The sequence below is a fragment of the Bos javanicus genome, chromosome 4, assembly GCF_032452875.1.
Source record: "Bos javanicus breed banteng chromosome 4, ARS-OSU_banteng_1.0, whole genome shotgun sequence".
NCBI lineage: Eukaryota > Metazoa > Chordata > Mammalia > Artiodactyla > Bovidae > Bos > Bos javanicus.
The window spans coordinates 116,701,332-116,720,251 of record NC_083871.1 but is presented as its reverse complement, the minus strand read 5'-3'; the positions used below and the strand labels follow the sequence as shown (position 1 = coordinate 116,720,251).

The 18,920-nt window shown below is 46.9% G+C and overlaps 1 protein-coding gene across 2 annotated transcripts in view; it reads right to left on the bottom strand.

Moving 5' to 3' along the window:
• Positions 1-18,920, bottom strand: part of DPP6 (dipeptidyl peptidase like 6) — a 1,068,014-nt gene that overhangs the window by 823,460 nt on the left and 225,634 nt on the right. The window lies entirely within an intron of this gene.

Below are 18,920 nucleotides of genomic sequence, written 5' to 3'. Positions count from 1 at the left end.
CTAACCCTATAATGAGACCAGGAGGTACCAGAGAGTCTAGCAAAGAAGCAAATGGAAGCTCAGAGTCCCCCCAGGGAATGTCAGTGTTGGCTAGGCTTCAAGACTCCCAGTTATGAATTCAGACGTCTTATTACTGTGCACACCAGTTACAGGGCATTGCTGAGAAAACCAAACACTCTTAAAACTGACTGTTAACCATTTCTACAACTTACACATATTGACTTCACAAATATTTATTGAGCACATTATAAATAGAACAAAAATAGACGAGGCCCTTCTCTACTTTTATAAGCAAGCTTATAATCTAAAATTATTTCCCTGTTTAATGTCTAACAGTGATACCTGTTTAGGGGAAACTGAAATAGAATTTGGTGTGACTGAGGGGTGGGCGAAGACTGTAGGCAGAGTGGCTGGGGAAAGCCTGTCTGAGGAGGTGACGTTTGGGTTGACTTGAATGGTGGAAGGACACAGTCACACGGCTATCTGTGACAGAGACGAGGGCTCTAACGCAGAGAGAACTTGGGACATTTGAGGAATAGAAAGTGGACCAATATGTCCAGAGTGTGGAAAGCGCACAGAAGGGGGATCTTAAGAGGCCATAGAAACAGGATGTGTGCACATTTACATCTTGTAAAGAGCTTCTGTTCTGATGTGCAGGAGAGCGGCCAGATTTGATTACCATCTTTACAGGATCACTCTGGCTTCCTTATGGAGAATGGCTTGCAGGAGGGCAGGATGGGAGCAGAGGGATCTTTTGGGGATGACTTCAGTGATCCAGGCAAGAGATGATGGTGGTAGCGAGGGTGGAGCATAATGAATTGATTGGGGATGTATGTTGAACTTCAGATGGACAGGAGACGCTGAGTGGGTTAGAATGGCCATGAGAAAAAAATAAGGAACAAATTATAGCTTTAAGGTTTTTGATTTGAGCAACAGGGTGGTTGTTGGTGCCACTTATTGAAATGTAAAACTATGCTAAAGAAACAATTTTAAGATGCTACAGAGATGAGGAGTCATATTTTGATTGAGTGAGGATTTTACGTGGAGTGGTCAGATGGGCATTCTGAAAACTGGGTTTGGAGTTCAAATATGAGGACAAGACTAGAGACAGAAAATTGGAAATCATCACCGTATACACAGTACCTGGGACTGCAGACTTGGATGAGCTCCTCCAGAAATTAGATAAATCAGAAAAGAGAAGACAGCCCAGACTTGGGCTCTAAGGTATTTCAACATGAAGAGGTCAAGCCAAAGAGGTGGAACCAATCAAGGAAATTGAAGAGGAGTGGCCAGTGCTGTAAAAGGGGGACTCCCCAGAGAGAGTTTAAGATGGGAGGTTAGCCATGTCAGACATCGCTGAGATGGAAAACAAAAGGAAGACAGAAGAGTGTTGAGGGCAGAGGAGACTGAGGGTCTCCAGCAGCCCTGCAACCTGCTGGGCTTGAGAAAAATAACCAGCACTCGGTGCTTCTTATTTTTCATGCCACTGAGGCAAGCAGTCAACAGGGAAATAGTTTCCAGTTCCTCCAAGATTTTGTTTAGTAAAGTTCAAATGTCTGAATGAAAAATTGGATCATTCCAAAAGCATATCCTCAGCCCCATAAGGGATCGTTTAATAAATATCCATCGTTATCAGGCAGGCGTCCTGAGACTATGTCCTGGGTAGTTTGACCTTCGATGGGATCGTTAGTGAGGACTTCATCCTGGTACTTTCAGGACCAGAATCAATCCCTGCTTCATTATGCTTTGGGGACACACGAGAAATCCGAAGGGAGGTTTCATTTTCAGTTTGAGGGATGTATGGTAAGAGGATGTGAGGAGCTTGAAAATGGAAGCAGAATCACCAGTTTTATGACCAGAATGGTGAGGGTGTAAAACAAGGCCTAAGCCAGCTTCCGTCATTGGCACCTTGCTGGAATTAGAGTGTGAGTTCTAGAACCTGAGGGTGAGGTGGAATTAGAGTGTGAGTTCTAGAACCTGAGGGTGAGGTGCACGGGACAAGGGTGAGGAAGATGATGGCGCGAGATCAGAAAATTGAAGGAACTCGATGGCGAAGACGAGCTCAGAGAAAGACAGTGAGCAGATGGCCCCGAGTCTCTCTTCCCTCACAGCTTGACAACAATCAGATAATAATCTGACGATAATCACATTACGACTGCCATTGTTTAAAATCAAAGAGTGGAGCTCTTTGAAAGCAACCTGGGAAAGGGCTCATATCCTGTCCTTTTTATAGTCCTCGTGAATTGTCTCAATGAGTGGAAGTGTGAGGAAGAAGAGCAAGTGACATGCCGATGAAGACGTGAAACTGAAAATGAAAACATGGAGTGTATTCCAGAAATGAGAAGATGAAGACAAATGGATATGCTCCAAATTATTTCCCAATGTGATCCTATTACACGCAGGGGCGGACTTCTAAACTTTTGCACCTGTAAAATGAGAATTTTATAGTACTTTTCTGAACATTACCATCTGATTTAGTAGAATGGTGTGAAGTCAACTCAAAATACCTATCCCTCGTTTAACTATATTTTGTTTTATCTAATGTTTAACTTCTAAAACAAAACATACACCTGCTGTGGCTGCTGCTAAGTCACTTCAGTCGTGTCCGACTCTGTGCGACCCCATAGATGGCAGCCCACCAGGCTCCGCCGTCCCTGGGATTCTCCAGGCAAGAACACTGGAGTGGGTTGCCATTTCCTTCTCCAGTGCATGAAAGTAAAAAGTGAAAGTGAAGTTGCTCAGTCGTGTCCGACTCTTCGAGACCCCATGGACAGCAGCCTACCAGGCTCCTCTGTCCATAGGATTTTCCAGGCAAGAGTACTGGAGTGGGGTGCCATTGCCTTCTCCAAAATACACCTAAAATGGTTTAAATAAACCTGACATTTCTCTAAGGAATACACAGTACACAAAAATTATGTTAATCTATCATCTCTCTTGAACTTCTCCCCATGAGAGAATTTAAACATTGCAAACCACTTGGTGGTGGCTTAGTCACTAATTCATGTCTGTCTCTTGAGACCCCGTGGGCTGCAGCCCTCCAGGCTCCTCTGTCCGTGGGACTTTCCAGGCAAGAATGCTGGAGTGGGTTGCCATTCCCTTCACCAGGGGATCTTCCCAACCCAGGGATCAAACCCAGGTCTCCTGCACTGCAGGCAGATTCTTCACCGACTGAGCTACTAGGGGACTACTTAAATATTAGTATATCTAAAACAGAATGATTTAAAATAAGTCAGGAGAGACCTATGGTTTAGGTCATGGTGGAGTTATGAGTTACCAGACTTACCCTCCCACTATAAGCAATTAATAACTCTGGACAAAACACATAAAGCAAATTCAGGTACCGGATTACAGACATTGCAGGGCTGTGACCCTTGAGAGCAGGGCGAGCCCAAGGCAAGTTCCTTGTCCACACCAGCTGTCTGCTTAGGGTTATGTTCAACCCTCAGCACAAATAGGTGGAGACCACAGAGGAGCAGTGGCCTCCCTGGAAGAGGACAGGGATCAGAGCTTGAATCTGCTGAAGCAACTGGCACACAGGGGTGATCACCAGCCTCTGATGCAGACTCCCTGCAACCAGCCAGGAAACCAAATGCCTCCTAGAACAAAACTCAAACTCTCTACAGAAGTTTTAAAAATTTGGATCCTCAACAACATAGAATGCACAGTGTGCTACATTCAATGAAAAGCCCTTAGACACCCAGAGGACCAGGAAACTAACTCGTAACCCAGGAGAAATAATCCCATAGGAACAGACTGAGGACACTGGACGGAACAACAGCACAGGGCCTTTGGGACAGCTGTTATAAAGTGTTCAAAGACGTTTTTAAAAAGATGTACATAATTTGTTGTCTAGTCACTAAGTCACATCCAACTCTTTCCAACCCCCTGGACTGCAGCACGCCAGGCTTCCCTGTCCTTCACTATCTCCTAGAGTTTGCTCAGATTCATATCCCCTGAGTTGGTGATGCTATCTAACCATTTCATCCCCTGCCACCCTCTTCTCCTTTGCTTTCAGTCACTCCCAGCATCAGGATCTTTTCCAACACCTGCTCCTTTTTAATTGGGCTATTTTTATAGTTTTATATGTGCTAGGAGAAGTCTCTTGTCAGAGACAGGATGTGGGAAAATGTTCTCCCATTCTGTAAACTGCCTTTTCACTTCCTTGATGGTGTTCACTGATAAACAAAATTTTTCAATTTTGAATAACTCCAATGTATTTATTTTTATCTGTTGTTTGGCTTCTGGTGCCACATCTTAGAAAGCATTGCTTAATCCAAGGTGACATTTAATAATTCTTTTCTCTCAGATGTTATATTTTTCAGTTCTAGAATTTCTATTTTGTTCTATTTTCAAAGGAGATCATGCCTGTGCTTTTTTCCTAGGAGTTAAAAAGTTTTAGCTCTTATATACGTACTTGCTCCTTGGAAGAGAAGTTATGACCAACCTAGATGGCATATTAAAAAGCAGAGACATTACTTTGCCAACAAAGGTCCATCTAGTCAAAGCTATGGTTTTTCCAGTAGTCATGTATGGATGTGAGAGTTGGACCATAAAGAAAGCTGAGCACCAAAGAATTGATGCTTTTGAACTGTGGTGTTGGAGAAGACTCTTTGAGAGTCCCTTGGACTGCAAGGAGATCCAACCAGTCCATCCTAAAGGAAATCAGTCCTGAATATTCATTGGAAGGACTGATGCTAAAGCTGAAACTCCAATACTTTGGCCACCTGATGCGAAGAACTGACTCGCTTGAAAAGACCCTAATGCTGGGAAAGATTGAAGGCGGGAGGAGAAGGGGACGACAAAGAATGAGATGGTTGGATGGCTTCACAGACTCAATGGACATGAGTTTGAGCAAGCTCCGGGAGTTGGTGATGGACAGGGAAGCCTGGCGTGCTGTAGTCCATGGGGTCACAAACAGTCAGACAAGACTGAGCGACTGAACTGAACTGAAGGCTCTTTAATCATTAATTTCTTTGGAAGGAAATTTTCTGTCTCAAAAAAAAAAAAAGATAACCAAAAGGCACTCTCATACAATGGGAAGGCAACAAACGACCTGATCAGACCAGCCCAGGTACTAAATCCTGCTCTGACCCTCTTCTCTCTGTAACCCCAGGAAGGTTATTTAGTATTTCCAAGTCTGAGTTTTACCATCTACAAAATGGAGATAATAACAACACATTGTCTGCAGATATTTTTACCACTATTATAATCCTTTTCATCATGTTGTAGTTTCATCATGAGAATCAGTGTTCATGGGTTTTAAGCCCAGATTTCCCATGAACTAGTTCTGTGGCATAGGAAGGTCTGGCTCTCTGAACCTCGGTTTCCTCAACTGTGAAACAGGGTAAGCAAGAAGACCCATCACTCAGGTCCTTTGCAACATTAGACTTTCTGTTACTAATCTCAAGTATGTACTTGGCAACTTAAGACGCACCCTCAGGAAACTACATTCTGTTTGAAAACCTGCTTTTCGGTTTGATGGACCAACACCTACCTCTGCCTCCAAACAAATATGTCCCTTTTCTTCAAGTTAAATCATAACATTTATTTATTTATTCGGCTGTGGCTGTGCACCAAGTGGGTAGTTTCCTGACCAGGGATCAAATCCATGCCCCCTTGCACTGGGAGTGCAGAGTCTTAGCCACTGGGCCACCAGGGATGTCCCCAGATACTTAAGTGAAAGAATACTTGGGGTAGAAATAACAATATATAAAATCAGCACCTCTTGCCTTGGGTGCTATTTTCATAGAGAGAAGATAAATACAAATTTGATCATTCCTGAGTCTTCTAAGTTCATGAACCGAGGCTTTTTGTAGGTCTCCAGCCCACTGCAAAACGATTCATTTTCTGCCTCCCTATTGAGATCAGCCTAGATTTCAGCCGCCTACTGGGCCAAAGACAGAGCCCAGATTATGAGTCCAAAACACCACAGATCAAGCAGTGGGGTGTCCCAGTGGAAACACCAGCGACAGAGGAGCGTTCCCATCAGTATTGGGAGGCGAGGCGTCAGGTGATCAAGCTTCGCTGCTGGAAGGCAGGGCAGTCTGGGATCACTGTGACCCTGCTGCCCCACATGGAAATTCTGTGATGCAGTCTGCAAGTCCTGGGGACCTGCGCTGGAGGAGGAGAGGGCTCTGTCATGTCCTTCTTCCCTGCGGGCTGGAAGAAGGGCCCGAGAGAAGATGATCAGGTCGGCCAGCGAGCAGACAGGAGGGCACACAGGGGTGCTGCAGGAAGGGTCCCCTGTGCCCAGCAGCCTCCCCCACACATCGAGGGAACCGTCCACGTGCTGTTCTGTCCACACGACTCCACTCCGTTGCCACAGACGTGCCCGCTTCCAGCTCTGCCTCTTTCTGACCAGGATGGGACCCGGATGCACCAGCATCTGAAATGCCAAGCATACAAACTCAAATACCATCCTTCAGAGGCTGAGTGCCAGGAACCACACGGACTTGAGCACAAGCCTGGCATGGACACTTGTTCTGAGCACCGTTTCAATCGAGGCCTGCAGTCAGCTTTTATAAAACTCCCAAACTCAGGACCACTTCGATGTCTCCAAGTTCCATCTCCGGAAGTCGCATTCGCTTCATTCATCGCTGATGAAAATAAAAACCCTTTTAAAAAATGAACTGAAGAGAGAACCCATTCCAAGGTTCAATCTGTAGTTGCCACCTGGATCGATAGCATAGAAAAATAGACGTTGAGAACAAAACCTAATCCTGCCTTTCATTTTCTGGTTTGAAATGAAACAAGATATTGATATGCAAGTGGAGAGGCTCATTGATTCATGAGAATGCATTGGAGGCAGCAGGCAGGAGATACCATGATAAATACACGGTTCTGGTTGAATCGATGACTCTGGCTCTGACTGTTATTACTCCAGGATCTCTGAGTCGTGGTATCGACACTCGCCTCTTTGATGTGAGTTTTCTGGACTCTGGGGTGGCACAATGCCAGGCCTTCTGAGCTTCTACAGTTAACCGTCTATAAACTGCCTTCCTGAGAGCACAGGTGAAAGCAACTCGAGCAGGTTTTCTGAGATGGATTTGCTGCTTCTGTTTCTACTGTCATTGCTGTTCCGTTGCTCAGTTGTGTCCGTCTCTCTGAGACCCCATGGACCACAGCACACCAGGCTTCCCTGTCCTCCACCAACTCCAGGAGCTTGCTCAAACTCATGTCCATCGAGTTTGTGATGTCATCCAACCATCTCACCCTCTGTCCCCTTCTCCTCCTGCCTTGCTTCCTTAAACCTTTTCTTGGTTGAGGGGTCAAGTCCAGGCTGAGAAAGTGGCTTTCACCTCTGGGGTGAGGTGAAATTGCTTCTTTGTGCTGAGAGGGCTCAGAGCCCAGAAGAGTGGGGAAGACTGGCAGTCCCCTTGCCCATCTGAAGGAGTGAATGAGCTGGCATGGAGCTACCGACAGTGACCTGGGGCTGGGGCAGAGAGGAGACCATGATGACGGATGCAGAGTGGTCAGGATCCATGCTGTCCAGCTCAGCAGGGGGTGACCCAGGCAGGGCTCTGGGTCTGTCCCACGGACCTCGGCTAAGGGTCAGGGCTGACTCAGGTGGGGCCTGGAGGCCCGCTGAATCCTCCTAGAACCTGTTTTTGAAGGTCTCCAGGCTGAGTGGTAGCTGCACCCCATCTGTCTTCCAAAGAGGCTGAGCTGACAGTAGGGGCCCCGGGCTGACGGGTCAGGCTGGAGCTGCTTGAGAGGCCCTCAGACCATATGCCTTGGGCAGGCGGTGGCCCCTGAGGGCATTGGGGGGTTCCTCCCAGAAGAAATGCTTCATCTGGACTTGAGCACACATGAGCATTGTGGAGAGGCGGCCATAGGTAAAACGAGAAGAAATGTCAGACGATCTCTACTCGGGCCTTTGGCGTCCAACAGAGTTCTTGGGAAGTCACCTGAGGTCTGTCGAACAGAAAACAACGCTGGAGGATGGTTTCTCTGGGACAAGGCCGCAGGCAGAAGGTCTCCTGGGCGTTATGAGTGACACCCCTCATTACGGACTGTCCCTCGGCTGCTTGTCTAGGAAGGACAGGGTCTTCTGCGAGGCTTTCAGAGAGAAGGCCTCCGGGAGGGGTTATGAACAGATTTCAGGAAGTAGGAAAATTCTGTATTTCCATGTGATAACAAGAAAACATTCCAGAAACTTTAAACTTCAGTTGTTCCTCCCCCCAACTCCCTCGCCCACTCTGGTCAATGAAGACTTGCTCAGCCTGAGTCCTCAGTCCACGTGATAACACAGCTCAGAACACGTGGTGGGAAACAGCCTGGAATCCAAGTTCTGGCCCGGCTCTGTTTCGGCCCCACAGGCTGTGGACAGCAAGGGCGATCCCACCAAACTGCCCTCGACTTGGAGACGGGAAAGCAGGGTGAGCCGCCCGTTCCCCGGCTCCCTTCTCAAGGGGGGGCCTCTTCCACGGCACTGGGGTTTGCTGAATCTCAGGTTTTCATCCTTAAAAAGTGGGGCGATAACTACCTCTTTGGATGGTTGTCATGATGAGAAAACAATGTCAGTGGTAACACAGTTTTAACATAAAGAAGATTCTTGCTACTTAGATTTCACAGCCTTACCTTATCAGTAGTGGTAGAAACTACACTATACGTTTACCAAACTGGGTTGTTTCTCCTGGACACACAAAGAGACTACATTTCCCAGAATCCCCTACATCTAGGCGGGCTTCACGCCTGAGTTCTGGCCAATGGAATGTGGACCAAGGACATGGCCATCACCACCAGGCTGGCCATAAACACAGCCAAGCTCTGTCTTCTGCACACACACCTGGGAGTGAGTCACCGGGAGACAGGTGACCATGGAGAAGAGGAAACAGCCTGGACAGATGGGTGGAAAGACCCTACGACCCTCCTCAAATGGGGGAGCAGGAAGCCACCTGTTGGCAGTTAATGGTGCTGTAAGAAATAGATGTTCCCTGGTTAAGCCATCGAGATTTAGGAAGTGCTGGCTAAGGAACAGAACTGTATTATCCCGAGCAACACGTGAACGAATTATGTGATTGTAGACACATCTCACCCTCTAAGAGCTGGGTTTCTCATCTATAAAAGGGCACCGTGACATCTCTCCAATTCTCTCAGGGTTGGCATGAGGGTAAAAACAAGACAATCACTCAGAAGCTATTACCCTGGGCTGCTCATCTGAGGATTTTTTTTAACTGAGGTGGAACTGATGTACAATATTATATAAACTTCAGGTGTACAACAGAGTAATTCTGAGTTTTAAAGGTTATATCCTATTCATAGTTATTACCAGATATTGGTTACAATCTATGTGCTGTACCATACACCCTTGTAGCTCACTTATTTACACACAGCAGTTTGTACCTGCTAACCCACTACCCCATCTTGCCCCTCCCCCTCTCCTCTCCCCACTGATAACCACTAGTTCAGTCTCTATATCTGTGAGTCTGTTTCTTTTTTGTTATAGTTGCTAGTTTGCTGTATTTTTTAGATTTCCATATATAGGGGATGTAATACAGTATGTGTCTTTCTCTATCTGATTTATTTCACTAAGCATAATGCCCTCCAAGTCAATCTATGTTGCTGCAGAATATCTATCTTTTTTATGACTGAGTAGTATTCCAGTGTGTACGTGTGTGTGTGTGTGTGTGTGTGTGTGTGTGTGTGTGTGTACATCTTCTTTATCTATTTATATGTTGATGGACACTTAGGTTGCTTCTATATCTCGGCAACTGTACTGAGCTTGAGTACTGTACAATACTGAGCTGCATGTATTTTTTTTTTGAATTAGCATTTTCTTTTTTGTGATATATACACAAGAGTGGGATGGCTGGGTCATATGGTAGGTTGATCTTTAGTCTTTCTGAGAAATCTCCAAATTATTTTCCACAGTGGCTTCACCAATTGACATTCCCACCAACGGTGTGTCCACAGCCTCACCAACATTTATGATCTGTATCCTTTTTGACAATGGCCATTCTCACAGGTGTGAGGTATCTTATCCTATTGGGTGTGGGTTTTGTTTGAATTTACCTTATAACTGATGACACTGAGCATCTTTGCATACACCTGTTGGCCATCTGTATATATATGTCTTCTTTGGAAAAATGTCTTTTCAGAACTTCTGTCCATTTTTAAATTGGGGTGTTTGTTTTTTGGCATTGAGGTGTATGAGCTGTTTATATATTTTGGATATTAGCCCCTTATAGGGTCACTTATAGCCCCTTATTGTTTGCAAATACTTCCCCCATTCAATAGGTTGTCTTCAGTTTGTTGATGATTGCCTTAGCTGTGGGAAAGCTTTTATGTTTAATTAAGTCCCATTCATTTATTTTTGGTCTTATTTCCTTTGCATTAGGAGACAAATGCAAAAAGATGTGATTTATGTCAAATAATGTTCTGTGTACATTCTCTTCTAGGAGTTTTGTGGTTTCAGATCGTAAATTCAGGTTTGAACCCATTTTGAGTTTGTTTCTGTAAATGGTATGAGGAAAATGTTCTAATTGCCTTCTTTTGCTGTAACTGTCCAGTTTTCCCAGCACCACTTATTGAAGAGACTGTCTTTTCTCCATTACATATTCTTGCCTCTTTTATCACAGATTAACTGAGCAAAAATGTATGCGTTTATTTATTTATTTCTGTGCTGCCCATTGATCTAGCCGTCCGTTTTTGTGCCAGTACCATACTGTTTTGAATACTACAGCTTTGCAGCTGAGAAATTTTTAAGAACACAGACACCTGAGTTTTCCGGGAAGCCCCATCTCCTGGTTGGTACCTCAGGGTGTACAATTTAAATGCTCCTTAGGTGTCACGGTAGCAAGCAAGCACTGAAAACCAGCATCATATAGGAAACCACTCTGATAAATGAAAGGAACAAATGGCAAATTCTTATACTCAGAAGTGAGCACAGGATCGTTTTGCAAGAAGACCAAACATTCATCAAGCTGGGAAGAAAGTGAAACGCTTGGGCAAGTGGATACAAGTCACCGGTTGTGACTCCCTCTGAGTCACCACAGCTCACGACTCCGGTGGCACCACTCACATCCCCTCTGAGGGGGTTCACACTAAACAGTGCTGTCCAGACTGTGCTTTGTGACCCCCGGGATGACCAGACTCTGCTCAGAGTCACTTCCTGAACCTAAACAGTAGTTTAGGAAGAGCTGGACACCTCGGTGAACAGCAGCAGTAAAAGTGAAAACCCAGGCCCCTTTCAGGGGTGGGGCAGCCATCCACCTAAACAAAGCCAAGCTGCTCTACATTTCAGATGTTGCTGCTGTTGTCCAGTCGCTCAGTTGTGTCAAACTCTTTGCAGCTCCCTGGACTGCCGCGTGCCAGGCCTCCCTGTCCTTTATCATCTCCTGGAGTTCCACCAAATACCCGGCCATGCCAACCAGGGTAACTGAAGATCCCCAGCTCTACTGGGGCAGCAGTTAGTAATCACAGCAATGACTGAGGGCTTCCACGTGCCAGATATCCTGTGAGGCGCTCTTCGTGGACTAACTCATTTAATTTTCACCAGAGCCCTACCATGTATGATGTACAAGGCTCAGCTAAGGCCTCCGTTTTCCAGGGAGGGACTGAAGCACAGAGAGGTTTGTGAACTTGGGCTCCGTGCCACCAGCTGGAAGTGGTGGAGCGGAGGCTTCGGCTCAGGCCACGTGGCTGCAGAGCCTGCCCTCGAGACTGGCTTATGTAATCCTTGACTTTGCTGATGGGAGAGACCATTGCTGGTGGAGCCCTTTTTTGTGACTTCAAAGGAGGCTGAATTTAGCACTGGAGCCCACCTGTGGACATTCAGAAAGAAACTGGGAAAGAACCACAGATCATAGAGCCCAGAATAACACCTATGGCTGCCTCCAGCCATTGAAGTCCATCTCCTGCTACAACAAAGGTCATCCTGAAGTCTACAGAGAAGACAGATTTTGACTCTGACTCGATAGAATAGAAACCTTGAAACCCAACCTGCTGAGGTCTACCCGGCCTCAAGGGAAAAACACCCGAGGTGGAAGCCCACTGTTGGTTAAGGTCTGTCCTCAACAACGTGTGTTCTTACAAAGCTGAGGATGGTGCAGACCCTCTGCCCCGCTGCGAGCCACGTTCCCCAACACTGGGCCTCAGCCCCCGACCCCTTGACACTAACTCCTGGCCAGGTTCCCAAGGTCTGGCTTCCTCCAGCCCTGCAACTGCTCGCGTCCCCCCAGGGCCAGCCCCACCCAGGCGCCCAAGCCTCCAGGCCTGCCCACTGCACAGAGATATGGTGGGGGCAGGGGGGTGAGCAGGGTGCCCACCCCACGCTGGAGGATGGTCAAGAATCAGGAGCCAGCACCAGCCACATCCCCATGGCTGCAGAGGGAACTTACTCCTTTTGGAAAATGTACCACAAGCTGTTCAGGGTGAAGGCCAGGAGGGAGCAGAACGAAAACGTCATGACTTGGGTCCTCTCGGGCTCCCCTCCAGGGAAGAGGCAGGCCACACCTCACCCCGAAACCATCCCACCTCCCATCTAAGCCTCCAGCCCCACTCTGGCCCCCCTGAACTTTCTCTCCTGTCTTCCATCCTTCTACCCTCTTTCTAGCATCTCCCAGGTCCCAAACCAAACAACTTCCTATGTTTACTTCCCAGACAATTGATTTGCACTTTAAAACCATTAGAAATTGGATCTTAGGCTCTGACCACAAGGACCAACCACCAAACCTTTATCTCCCATGGCCCCTGTGAAACCAGCCAGAGTGAGGTCCCTCTGTGCAGACCCAGGTAGCGTGCTGGGGCCCCTGGACAGAGCTGGTCTGCTCTGATGGCCCAGCAGCTGTTCCAGCTGATTCCACAGAGGAGAGCAGAATTCCACCAGGATCTAATCAAATGAGGTATCTCTGAGGGGTGAGAATTGTGATAAAAGACCTCCAAGATGCGATCTGAAAAAGAGGCCTTTACATGTAATTGCAACCGCTTTTTGGCAACATCTACACTTGGAGAATAAGAATTTGTATCATGCCTGACAATGCTTTTTGTAGGTCATGAAATCAAGCTTTTTGTTTTTTTTCTGATCTGATTATACCCCATCTTTGAAAACAATGAAAACAGAAAAAGGCAGAAGGAAATTATATTTTTGACATAACAGACCATAAGGACCATTATGTATTAATTATAAAAGAAGGCAAAGGTGCAGAGAGCCTATATTAAGGGAAATGCCCCATATTCAGGTAGCAGCTCTATGCAGGCATTCATGCTAAGTCACTTCAGTCCTGTCTCTGTGACCCCATGGACTGTAGCCCACCAGGCTCCTCTGTCCATGGGATTCTCCAGACAAGAATAGTGCAGTGGGTTGCCATGCCCTTCTCCAGGGGATCTTCCTGACCCAGGGATTGAGCCCACGTCCCCTGCATTGCAGGTGGGTTCTTTACCACTCATGCCACCTGGGAAGCCCATTAGCTCTATATGCATATCTAATGAGAAAAATCACAACATCTTTAAGAAGTAAAAAGTTCTCCAAAGTTCTCCATATGAACTGCAGTCACTAATCCCCGTGAAGTTGGTGGCAAAATGCCAGATCATCTTATAGAGAAGCTTCAGCTCTGAAGGCAATCTTTGTGGCTTCAAACTGTGCATGCAGACATTCTTTAAAATCAATGCAGAGGTTGGAGGGCTATTATCTACCCCTGTTTTCTATGTATCAAAAATACAGCCATCACCAAAGCCACAGGAAGCTTACAAATCTGTATATTATGCCTTCAAGCCCAAACCCTGGAAATTCAGCCTCAGTGTCTCCAAGAACGCACTACCTTGGAATACAACTGCACTCACATCAGCAGTGTCCGTCCTGTTTAATGCTCACCCTATTTAATGTGGAGTTAATACACCGTTCCCAACATGAGCAGAGGGTAAATGTTAGTCCTTCCTTCTCTCTCTTCAGCTCCAAGAACCAGGACGCAGCAGACACGTGTCCTCTGGTAGCAACCTGGTACATGCAGTTGATCCATTAATGGATGAAAGAAAAGAAACCCAGGGACCAAACCTCTATACCATTTTGGAGTCTAAAGCTCACCGTGTCTCCAACCATCGACACTGAACATGAGGGTCAAAGTCAGTCCTGACAATCCACCCACGCCCCTCCCACAGCCTCCCTCGTGGCTGCCTGAGCATCTTCAGAGTTTGGAACAGTCGTTCAAGCACCAGGGGGATCTCAAGTGGGAAACCGCGCCACCGGTCTCGGTTCCCCAGCCCTACTTTATGCATCGCCCAGGTACCTGTTCCATGGAAGATGGAGCACACTTCTCTACCCCTTGGCCATGAACTTGCTTGAGCAACGAGCCAGATGCGACAGGGTATCTGTCTGCTTCTACCCCTCAGAAGACCTTGCCTGTGTCTGCCTGTTGTCTGGCCTTTCTACCATGGCCGTGCAAAGGCCATGACCCCGGTCAAGGAGGAAGAGAAGGAGAGACACTTGGAGCAGGGATGCTTCAGCTAATGGGATAAAGAGGACAGAATAGCATCGGCAGGAGCCGGCCAGCCAAGGAGCTGACGGACAACCAAGTGCAGCCAAGATCAGCCAGGCCCAACGCATGGTTTTAGCAATTCCATGACCAGGGCATTAAGTCCACTGACTCGGGGGCGCTTAAGTAGCAATATCTCACTGATACACTCAGCAGTCATCCCCCACCACAGACCACAGGGTGCTGCCTCAGGAAAGCGCCAGACAGGCTCAGCTCTTGGAGAATCATGACTGGTTGTGAGCGAGACTAAACTCATGAGACTTTGCTCTTAAAGCTGTCTTTGCTGTTCAAAACTTACAGCCCCAAAAGATCCACATAGGTTTAACAGTTTTCTTTCTGTCTTGTTATCTGGGACACACACATTAGCTCAGATTTGCAAGCTGCAAGCTGTGCATTTTGGATGCTTTCCCATGGCCAAGAGCCTGAGGCCTCCCCCTGTGGCCCCTCCATCCCCAGGAAGACCGTGGCTCTCAGGGGAGACGCAAGCTAAGCAGTTCAGGTCAAGTCAGCAGCACCTTCAACTCTCCCTGTGCCTACTACCTAACCTTCTGGAGAGCTCGAAAATGAACCAAAGCCCTTTTCTCCTTTCTAGAACATCTGTCTGAAAAGTCATACTCCATTCTTTTCCCCACTTTTCGTTTTTTTTTTTTTCCTTCCCCTCCAAATGTCCCATTTGACTCTGAACTCAAGGCTCTGAAATGCTATAGTGGGAGCCACGCTGACCTTTGCAGAAGAGACGGTGACAGACTTAGGCAGATCTGGGACGGATCAAGGGTAGAGTTCCTGTTCCTGGTCCTCCTCCCTTTGAAAGTCTGCTACCGGATCCCTCGGCACCCCCGCCTTCTGCTGACGCTGGTGCCGTCCCACTCTAAGGCAGAGATGATGACTTGAGGCACATGTGGTACCCCTCCTCCACCCATCCATGACAGATGCTCCTCCAGCTCCAAAGGATAAATCCACAGCATCCTTCTCAACACTGCTCCCACCAAGGGTAGGACTTCCTTGGTAGGACTTCCTGTGCTGAGTATGACTGCTTACCCAAGCTCCACAACATCCATGTATCTGCTTCTGCCCTGCAGGACGGCTAAGCTTTATAGCTAAACTGCATTTTTGAACTTAAAGTGTCTTTCAGTCCATGACACAACCCAGATTCATTCGCATCCCATCTCCTGTCTAGGCTCATGAAACTCTTAGAAGGTACCCAGTATTTTCAGGATACCTATGATAACCTAGGTGATGTGTGAAGAACTACACATACAGTAACAAATGAGACACAGTCAAGGCCTCTGGAAAGTCTTGTGTTTTAGAAAGCTTTCAGCCTTGAGGCACAGGGCTGAGCCATGCAGACCTTGCTGGCATTGATGCCGGTCTATAAAAGAAACATCTGGGGGCAAGTCTTGCTTTTACTGATCCACAAATTCTATTACAATAGTAGATACTTACTATGCTTAAGAGTAAGCTGGTCAAAGATATGCAAAAGCAGCCAAGACTTATTCTTCCCAGAATAAATAGCTGTGACATGGAAAGTCTGAATATCTGTATCGCACTAAGTATGGCTGTTTACCCAAACTCCACAAGGTCCACTTATCTGTTTCTGCTTTGCAGGACAGCTAAACTTTATAGCTAAATTGCATTTTTGAACTTAAAGTGTTTTTGTAACTTCTAAATATAGTAAAAAAAAAGAAAAGTGGGTATAGCTGCAATGTTGAAAACATACACGTGTCAAACAAAATATAATACAAACATGTAAACATCAAACACCAAAGAGAAGCACAGACAACGAAACCGTGGGGGTTCAGACACCTGAGGCTCCAGTGACGACACCTGCAAAGCTTGCCCAGTACCAAGCTGTTCGAGCTTACGCTGTAATCAACTATGCTTCAGCCTTCTTTTTTTTTTTTTTTAAGGAAGTCTTTTAGAGTCCCTTCCCTTCTCTTGCTTCATCTTTAAACCTTAATATAGGATTTTGCCTACTGTGTAAGTTGCTCAGTCTTGTCTGACTCTTTGCGACCCCATGGACTATACAGTCCATGGAATTCTCCAGGCCAGAATATTGGAGTGTGTAGCCTTTCCCTTCTCCAGGGGATCTTCCCAACCCAGGGATCGAACCCAGGTCTCCTGCATTGCAGGTGGATACTTTACCAGCTGAGTCACAAGGGAATTGTAGTTTCCCTTGCCTATTAATGGTCTATAATAATATTTTGAGTAGAGACCAATCTGTAGGAACGTCTAACTCTTATCTTCATTTCCAGAAAGAGAAAGAAGCAGTGTTTAGAAGTGGCGAAGGGGAGCGTTTCCTAGCCTGTCCGCTCACATCTCTCATAAGCGTCCTATATTAATCAACGTACTTCTGGCCTATCACTTTGCCTCTCACTGAATTCCTTCTGTGCTGAGACCCAAAAAGCCTGCGCCTCAGTAAATCCAGACAGCAGATACTGAAGCCCCTACCAGGTGGGAGATGCTATCTGTAATGCTGCCTGTAAGCATGCAGACTCTAGAGAAGTTGGAATTGGAAGGTTGATGATGCTGACTCTCACTTACCTCCCCACCAACCAGTCAGGAAAAGGTCCACACGCCGACCACGCCCTCTGTGGACCACTGCTACAAAACTTCAGTACCCACTCTAGCTGCGGGGGACACAGCGTTGAGGGCATTAGCCCTCTGGGGCTCCCTTTACCTGGCAAAACAATAAAACTATTCTTTTCTACTTCAACGCATCCCTCCCATAAAAAAGAAGTGGTGAAGGCCTTGGACACCATCTAGCTCATGACTGTCAAATACTCATGTTCTGCCTTCTGTGGAGCCCTTGGGGACAAAAGAGATGCCTGAGGCTGGCAAGACAGAGAGGCTGGAGCTTCAGACCTCTGTCTGCACCTCCAGTGGCCAGAGCCCACTCCCCGGAACTCTATACACTGTACATTCTTAAAGGTCTTGTTTGGAGAAAGAGTTTAATAACTGAACATCACCTAGTCCCATCCCCCCACAGAATTTCAGCAAGGTGTAGTTACGACTACAAATGATGGATTTCTGATTAACAAAGACTTTGAGCCCCACACTGTGTGGGGAAACATCTCCAAACAGGGTCATATGTGTTCTCACCATCCGGACAGTCTGCGGACACTACGAGGCACTGGGGCATGGCTTCAGAGCTCCCACGTGATTTATTTGCAGGACACCCGACACCAGACTCAGGACTGGACTGGTCTTTGAGGAGGTGTGGGAGCGGGGAGGAAGGCAGGGCTGGAAGAGGGAGGGCCGAGTTCCCCGTGCACTGTGAAGACAGTGGTGGCCAACAAGTGGCCTTCGGGACAGCTGCCCCATTCCCTGTAACCTCCTTGTCCTCTCCTTTCTCCACATCTCTCCACCCCCGGACTGGGCCTGACGTGGCAGGCAGCATGAACAGAAAATGGCTGTGGGGGTCAGGGCCTGGGCTCCCAGCGGGACAGCTGGTCTACCAGTCGTGCGGCCCGTGACAACTCACTCAGGCTCCCTTCTCTGCAAACAAGATGGCTCACAGCCTGGCTTGCACTGAATCAATTAAAATACATGGAAGATTGTAAGTGCCCAGAATATGTGAACTCCAAACATTTTTCTTTGGTTCCAAACCCTTCTTTTTAAAGATGAAAACACTGAGGCCAAAACAGCTTCCCAAGGTCAGGAGTCTCAGCTCTTCTGATGGAAAAACCAGAACTTTGGCACCAAGTCTTTCTGGTACGATGCCAGGCCCCAGGCCCCGGGCTTGCAGGAAAAGCATCCTTTCCCTGCTGGAGAGCACAGAGGTAGGGCTGTCAGCCAGAACATCTCTGCGGGAACAAAGCCAAGTAAGGATCGCAGGCGCCTTCAATCAGGGCCTAGGTCCTCCTCCCACGAGCAGGCGAGGAACCAAAGCCCCTTGAGATGCCCGTGATTCACCATCAGCACAAAGCTCACGAGAAATCAGAACTCCATATACTTGCTGGTACCTGTGCCAAGTTTTATGGTCTTTGGGGAAATCATATCCAGCACCTTGATGTGAAGCGAAAATCAAAATATTTAGTGCCAGTGAAACAAGGTTCTTTAGTAATTTTCCCCACTGGCTCTGACAATCCTAAAATATATTTGTGGTCAAAGGAAACATTATCATGCCTAGAACTTATCACATCCCCATCCATTTAAGTCATAAATGCTAAATGCATACACACTGTAAACATTACACAGCAAAGCTATTTAGATTTATTTTCCCGACTCTCTGAATATAAATTTTCCACCTTTGAGGAGTTTCATTAAGAATGCCATTTAATCTTGTTTCTCCAGCCAAAGTGAAATTACAGAATGATGTGAGGTAGCCTGGACATTAACTATGAAAATGGCTATTTTTAAGGAGCTGACTGCCCTTGATCATGCCTCTGTTTCCATCACAGGGAGCACAGGGAGCACACAGGAAAGTTATCTGAAAGAATCAACAGGTTT